Genomic DNA, 8,304 nt, shown 5'->3' with positions numbered 1-8,304 from the left:
GCAATTAAAGCGGTGCAGAGAGCTCCCGGAGCCCTCCCGCCAAAACGGCCGCCCCTCCGTTTTCTCCCCGTGGCTTGCTCGCATCCGTGGTCTCCGGCCGGTCCTTCCCTCGGCAGCGCTCCTGGGAGCCGTCCTTCCCTGGCCTCCCCCCTACCTGCCCCCCACCCCACGCTGGAGGGGCAGTGTCCCGGTCCCTCTGCTGAAGGGGGGAGCCCCAAAAACGCCGGGGACGCCAGTCTGGTGGGAAGGGCCTTGGCTTGGTATGGGGATGAGGCCTATCATCATCAGTGCCCAGGTGCTGCTGGAGCATGTGCCCTGTACCAGCAGAGGTGGGCGTTGCCACCTCCAGCCCTGCTCTCCTTCTTCCAGAGCACCTAAGCGTGTTCCTGTTTCCCAGGTAACTCTTTTCTCGCTTATCTTGGCTTTGTGACACGAGCAGCGGCACAGAGAGTATGCTTTGTTGGCTGGCGAAGGCCCAGGTATCAAGGGCTGTTTCCCTGATGGTCTTCCCATGTTCAGGATAGCTGCCGAGCCTTGCTTTCTCTTCCAATGTGCAAAAGAGGCCAAGAATTTAAACACAGCTGTCATTTGCAGTGCTTGAGTCAGCCCTGTACCCTGCAAGTCCTGTGATGAGAACAGGGGCTTATTTCATTTTATTAGTCAGTGTTTTACAGGCAGCTGTCCTGACGTAGATTTGTATGTGTGTTTGTGGCAGGGCAGGGGGTGGGGAATGTGGGAAATACTGGAAAAAAAACTCAAGAGGGATTTCATATATAGCTAAGATTGGACGGAGAGATTTGGACTGCGTACAGAAAGACTAGTTAGTTTTGTTGCCAGCTGCTGGAAGCCTTAGTTTTAGAGGAGGGTGTCATCATTTTCGTAGGTTCTGTACAGACTTGGGGCAGAAAGGCAGTTGAACCTCTAAAGATTTCACAGGCTGCACATCTGGGCAGAAGAACCGAGGTGATCATGGTGCTGCAGCTTTATGAGTTTAGCAGTCTCTTCACTGAGTAGTTCTGTCACTTGTATGTGGTGTGCTTGAGCAGCAAACTCATAGTGATGTCCAGCATCAGGAGAACCAGCGGTCACCCTTCCTTCCTCTGCCCACTTCTGTGGGCTCCACTAAGGTGTAGGGGCATGTGAGGAAGAGATAATCAAGCATGTACCTGCTGCATGGGACCCTCCATGGTGGGACAGCTCTGCTTGTTGAAGCTACTCAGTGACATTCTGCTGTTTCCAAGTGGGAGGCGAATATAATGAACATTTGGAGATAAGAGTCAGAAACTTACTGTTCTGATCAGTTATTCTGTGGACTTTTGTTGCCTTCAGCAGTCATCCAAAATGCCTTTTAGATTGAATTTCTCTATATAGTGAGAGAATAGTTATTGCATGTCTGGGAATACTGCCCCTGACACAAAGAAGGAGCAAACTTGTTGATGGCCACAGCCTTTCAAAGGTTATTTTACTCTCAAGTATTTTGAGTATTGTCTGTTTTGAGTAATCTGAAGGGGACAGACCTTGACTGTGCTGCACAGCATGTGTGCTTTAGATAGTCAAATTGACTTTGAAATAAACCTATTTCCTGAACAGAACTATGAGAAGTTTAACTCTGTATTTGTGCTGGTTTTCTAGAATGTGTAAAGTTTTGAGCCTCACTGCTCGTAGGCTTGTGGTTATCAGCAAGGAGATGTGTTCAGAAGGCAGTCCTTGTTTTGGATGGGCTGTAACAGAAACCTGAAGCCTGCTAGGCTTCTAATTCAAGTACTTCATTTGTGACTGTGAGTGAGACATGATGGCATATATACAATATGCCCTTGACTCCACGTGGAGAGAGAACAGTTTGCTATACAGAAAGAATTAGCTTAGAAAGAAGAGCTATTAACTCTTTCTCTAATCTAACTTTGCCGAAACCTTTGTCACTTCCCCTTAAAAAAAAACCAAAAAAAACCCCCACAACATTCCTTCTCTTTTTTCCTGTGTAGTCTACTGCCAGATTTCAGTTAGGGTTCATCCCATATGGTGGTGTGTTTGAACACTGTCTCTGCGTTAGATTGTGTGACATGAATGAAGGTTGATGTGTGCCAAACAAACTGGCATTGAGTGTGATTGATGCTCTGGTCTGTGCAAGAGGGAGGGCAAAAAGATGTAGTGGTCCTTGTTTAGTCTCAGATGGGAAAGAAGACCAGGAGAAAATATGATTTAAGTGAAGGAGGGCAGAGATCTTTTGATATTTTTGCAATTGCTTCCTCTACTGCCCTTTGTTCACCCTTGAGGTATCAAGTTCCTACATCCACCATGACAGGTTAATGAGACTTCAGCGGCCTTTCATAAATGTCACTTGCAGCTGTATCCCAGCTTTCAGAGTGCAGAAGGTAGCATTCCTCTGGCCAGATGTAGTCATCTACTCCTGATGGCCAGCCAGGGGGAGGGGTGGACGTTCCTGGGGTGTGATTCATCTCAGCGCAGTGTGTTACATCAGATGAGTTGTGACCTTAAAGCCGCTTACTACTGCCTATAAAAGGAGGCACTGGGGGGATTAGCTCTGGTGTAAAAGCCTGCACTATAAATATGTTTATCTGAATTAACTTGTGAGGTTCCCAGATTCCTCTGTGACTTTGGGAAGAGCTGTGGCTGTTTGCGCTACAGGTGGGTTTGTTCAGGCATTTGAGCACTCCCTTCGTAGTGCTGTTGTTGCAATGTCACTGGCTACCTAAACCTACAAAAAAAAACCAAGCATAACTGTTGGTCAAACAAAACAGAGGCTCATACCTGCCCTGTGGCTGTGTTACTGACTGCACAATTCCTGACACACCTACCTGTGGTTTCTGGGCAGTTTGGCATTGTCAGGGATCAGGAGTAGGGGCCACCAACTTCCTGCTGCAGTTAGTGGAAACCTCAGGACCCCACTTACCTTGGCAGCACTTGCTGGACCAGCCTTCCCTTGGTGGAGGGTCAGCAACTGCTGCTTTTGCCAGGGTCCCTGATTGTTGGAGACCACCAAGGTCATAAATCCTATGAATGGTATTTGATACAGAAATGCCTTATTTCACAGTTTCCCAAATGAAATACTGTGAGATTTTTTGATTCCAGCTACATTTTTGAGTTTCTGGGGCTTTTTTTTTTTTTTTTTTTACTCAGCTGAAAAACAGTTCAGAAAACTTTACTTTTCTAGAGGTGCAGTTTTTGTGTGTTCAAGAGTTGCAGTAACTACTATAGGAAAAATGTACTGTTAGCTTCTTTGCTGAGCAGGATCTCTTGTTAAATTGTCCCATTAATCTAACCTTTTCTTCAGTGTCTGCTGTGGCTTGACTCCTTTTCTGAGGAATCCATGCGATTGATATAGTTACTAAAATACTGAATTTATTACCACCTACTTAATGGCAGTATTTAGCTTCATATTTTCTTACACCTCGTTCTCCTGCCTTCTTCTGAAGTGAGGAATTCCAGACTTCCACAGAAATCCCTAGCTGTCTTTTCTGAGCTGTACAGATTTTGCAGTTCACTCTTGCCTCGTTACTTTCTGCATCCTTGTCGTTTATGTCTTTCCTGGTAGGTCTTACTTGCCCATATGATTTTTAAATTACAAGGTTCAGGATTTTACTTGGTATCACAATTAATTACTGTCCCTCGTACCAGATCGTTTATTTATTCCTGGAACCTCTTCTGTCAAATGGGGAGGTGTTTTCTCACAGAGGTGTGCCGTGACCTGTATTATTCCTGGCTGCGTGTGAGCCTCTGTTTTACATTGCCGGGTATTTTATGTAGGTGAGACGAACTGGCTTGTAGGGTAGATGCACATCATCTCTGGCTGCAGTCATTCCTACTGAGAAGTTGACGGCTGCTTGCTGGCATCCCAACAGTAGGGGCAAATGCTGCTTCAGCTTCTCAGCTCCTGAGAGAGCTTGCCTCTGACTTGTTTCAGCTCCAATGAGGGTAGGTAGGACAGACTGATTCAGTGGTAGGGCTTTGCTAGCTCAAGTTAGCAGCTAGGCTATCCCTTTGAATTTTCAGCTAGCAAAGTAAAGAGTGTTGTGTATCTCTAGAAAATATTTTCTAAGTCAAATTAACAATGTTTGAGTGATCTGGGATGCTGTGCAGATAGCTCAGTGCACGGAGCAGAGGGTGGTGATGTCTGGGAGGTAGAAGGCAGTGGTGGTGGAAGCATTTGGGGACACTTACCTCTGCAGCTGATGCACTTGGAGTCCTGTGGAAACCTGTGTCTCTGCGTGTCGGCAGTGGACCACATCGGCTCAGTGGTTTGATTAAATCAAAGGTGAGTTTGCCTTGGGGTATTGGTGGGGTGTGGTTTAGTGCCACTTTTCATTGCTATAAAAGAAATACCATACAAAATGACCTTTTAATTTTATGGGTACAGCATGCTGGGATCAAGGCTTGCAAGAACTTGCTTCCAAAAGATCTGCTTCCTGCAACTGCCTCTGCAGTGGGGTTGGGAGGTGGTGTAACTGTGGATAGCGAGGGAACAGAAGGCCCCTCCTGCGAAACCTGGAGTTAGTAAGCAAAATAAATTCTGAAAAATAAGAAAAGAAGGGGGAAAAATAAATGTACAAGCTATAAATATTTAAGAAAATCAGACCACTAGCAATGCTAGTAGTAGTTTAATTTGGGGAATGCTGAAGTCAAGAGGCTTATTTGGATGTGTATATGTCAGGAATAAACTTATTGTGTAAGAAATTACTGTGATTTAATAACAAAACTGTTTCCTTAAGCTGAAGGAGAGCTTACCTCCTTGACAGATTCTTAAAATAAACTAGTTGGGAAAACTAGTGTTGTTGAGTTTGTGGAATTGGTTTATTTTATTGAAGTTACTCTCTTAGAAGGCAATTTCAGCTAGCAAAATAAGACATGAAATATACCTTTAGAAAATATTCCAGAGAGGATTAGTTGGCTCGTGTAACTAAAATACAGCCTTTCATCCTGAGGTTGCTGATTAAACTCCACTCGGGGTTGCACGCTGCCCGACAGCTGTTTGATGACCCTTGTGAGATACTTCCCAAGCAAAGGATGCTGCTGCATGCTGTGCTATTTGATTTGTTCCTTCCAAAAAGTTCACAAAACAGGATGACCTATAACATATATCTAGTGAAGATTTTTATTCTTTGTCTCACTTTGCAATTGGTCTGTGAATCAGGCTGATTTTTGTTCTTACAGCTTCTGAAAGTTGAGAGCAGGCTATTAAGAAAAATACAGCAAAATCAACCCCTCCTCTGTTTTGCTTTACTTGGAGCAGCAGCAAAAAGTTTTTTGCAAGTTCTTTGCAATACGAATTGTGTAGCTGTTAAGAGATATTGGCAATGAATCTATAATATAATTGTCACTGCAGAAAAAAATGTCATGGAGTTGAGGACCTGCTGGATAACTTGTCCAGCACTGTTTTAGCAACTTACTGAATTAAGGCACAGTGGATGCTGTATAGAAAGGAAACTTGTATAAGCACTGTTGTGCTTTGGCTACTCCAACATCACAGATGTTGGAGTACTTTTGAAGCTGTTTTTTCCTTTGAAGGAAATACCTGGGGAGCAGGACAGTGTGGTGCAGGGCACCATCAAAAGCACAACAGCAGCTCTTTCCATGCTACTGTTCAGACCCTTGGGGGAAAATGATAATTATCATTTGTCTCAGAGTTATTTTGCTTTAAAATTGTCCATATTTTTTTCCAAGTCCAAGTGCAGTGGAACTGATGAGAGTATTTACAGCCAGTAGTTTATTTCCTTCTTGCTGTTGCTTAAAGAGCCTAGCAGCAGCAGAGCTTATTGTACTTCAAAGCTTCTTGTTTTAGGTAAGTGACGTGGGGAGAGATGACACTGTATGTGCTCAGAGAAGTATGTAGAAATGTATAATACAACACTGCTTGGAGACTGTCGTATTTAGGTCTCTATGCATACCCCCTCCAGCCCTGTAAATATAATTAAAGGTGAATTCCTTTGATGCCAGAATGAGAATATGGAAAGATGCATTAAGGTTTTTAACATGTCTTAGTAAAATTACTCATGTTAGTAATTTTTATCTCAATAAAAAGTGCATATTTATTCCAAACATGATATTTTTGCTGCTAGACACACAGTAATTTTTCAGGTTAGCTGTATAACTTCCCTCCACAGGACTATGTGCTGGGTGGTTTTGTTTATCCCTGTCACTGTGTTCCAAGTGCACATTTTGGGGCAGAATAAGCTCTTACACAAAGGCCAGGGAGGTGCAGATGGCAATTCTAGTAAAATTAGAAATCTGAGTAAGATTTTAGCCTACAAACCATGCAACTACTGAGCTGATGGGGTGAATGACAAGTATATGGCCATTTTTATTTTATTTTTAGCTATGGAATTTAATCTCTTGTGTAAGCTGACTTGTACTTCTGAGCAAGTCAGAACAGACTTTCTTGGTGGAGACGTGAGTGGAGAGCTGGCTTTCTGCCACACAGGCAGCAAACCAGACTGTAAGGCTGGCTACAGCAAAATGCCTCCCCTCAGCCCCAGCAAAATTGGAGGCCAAGTCCAGACTGCATTTTGTACCAGCTCTCTGGAAGACTAGGCTCCAGCCAAACCTGCTACCTGGCTCTCAGTGCTCCCCCAGCTATCATGTCCATTAGGAATTGTTACAAGCTTTCTGCACAAATCCCTCTTGGGGCTGGTCAACCTCGAGTTAAGGGGATGCAGGGTCCTTTGGTGTGGCATTGTCAGCAGTGAGACCCAGAACGTGTAGCTTGTGGTCCTGCTTTCCCAGTAAAGCAAAGGATTCCTTTGTTTTGAGTCAAGACCCATTATGATAATGGAAGAAGTTTTTAATTGTGACAACAGCGTGGTGCTAAGCCATGCAGCGGTGCTGGGAGTATATCTGAGAAACATCTGGTCTGCAAACGTGCTAGCCCATAGGGGTAGCCAAACCCTGGTCTGTAGTCCAGCATGTTGCATGGACATGGGTGACCAGGGTCTGCTGCTGCTGCCCTGTGTCTCTGCCTCCAGCTGGAGCTGCCACTGCCCACCACAACCTACCTGCTGGCCTCCACCTGCTCCCCACTGCTCAGGGCAAAATCCACTGATTTGTACTCAATTTGATCTTCCCATTGTCTGCTCCTTAAAAATGCATACTGAGCTGTGACCTTACTCCGGTATGGCTGTCTTTGGGAGAGTCTTCTCCTTCCTGAAATCTGTCTCATTGCAAGTGTCTCACGTCTGTTCTGGGGCTGTTAACTTTTTATTTGTTTCCCCACTTCTGTTTTAATAACAAACTAACTTCTGTCTAACTTGTTCCCTTATCTCCTAAGAGACATTTCCTGTCTTTTTCCAAGGACCACAGTTGGAGCATGCTGAATGGCACAGCCTTGTCTTCATTTTATCTGGGTTTAAGAAGACAAGCTCACTTATTAAATATCGTTTATCAGAACATATTTTTTTTTTTCCTGCTTGATACTAAGGCTGAGTCCCTGGCAAATTCTGGGCAATGTGTGACTTCAAGAAGATCCCTATCAGTCTGTTTCAGGCTTTCATTCGGGAAGTGTAATTATCAGTGGAGATCCCCTCAGGTTTCATGACAAATTGAGGGAGTTAAATCAAGCAATTTTCTTGCAAAGTGTAATTTGAATCCATGCTGGGGAGCTATTTGAGGAAACTGTGCAAGAGCTGCTGGGAGACTTTTCAATTAGATGCTTTTTCAACAGAAAATAGTGATTGATGTAATGAGAGAAACGTGATGCCCTTTATTGGCTAGGCAGAAAGACTTCTTAACTTTTTGATCCCTGAGGAACTGTGGATGACAAATGGGGTGCTGTCCTCCTCCAAACAGCTGGGTACCATTTTGAGCTGCCAGAGGATCCTTACTAGCTGAAGTCTGGAGTTCAGGCTAAAAGAGCTGAGAGTGCTGAAGGCATCTTTCACTGGTTGGTACTTCTTCAGTGGGAATCCATTCTGGAAAGTGTCCCATCCTCTGCCTCAGCTGCTGGCTGTGGTGGCTTGCCACCCAGTTGGTTGTAGGCACAGCGCTGGGTTCATTTTGATGATGCTGCGTGCAGCACGATTCCCCAGGTGGTTATTCTGATACAGCTACAGGGGAGATGTACAGTATGTTGGAGGAGGAACATCTGGTTTCATGGTTTAAGCTTGCCAAAAGTAACATGCTGTCTGACTGGATCCGAGTCTTCCTTCCCTTGAGGCAGGATGCAGTATATCATTTTGTGTCCAATAGGTATTTCTCTAACCTGTTCTTATAACACTTGCGTAGTGGAGACTAATCTTGTGTCCTGTCTCAGCCTTCCATTGTGCCCACAGATAGAAAGTGATCCCAATGTCAAAT

General features: G+C 44.4%; 1 protein-coding gene across 1 annotated transcript in view; it reads left to right on the top strand.

The window, feature by feature from the left end:
• Positions 1–332: 332 nt before the first annotated feature.
• The window catches only part of SLC7A1 (solute carrier family 7 member 1), a 42,292-nt gene continuing 34,320 nt past the window's right edge, over positions 333–8,304 (top strand). Inside the window, exon 1 of the mRNA XM_010200756.2 lies at positions 333–397. The gene's annotated coding sequence lies outside the window, so the exon portion shown is untranslated. The remainder of the gene's footprint in view (positions 398–8,304) is intronic.

This window comes from Colius striatus, chromosome 1, assembly GCF_028858725.1.
Source record: "Colius striatus isolate bColStr4 chromosome 1, bColStr4.1.hap1, whole genome shotgun sequence".
Classification (NCBI taxonomy): Eukaryota; Metazoa; Chordata; class Aves; order Coliiformes; family Coliidae; genus Colius; species Colius striatus.
This window is presented reverse-complemented; position numbering and strand designations above follow the sequence as displayed.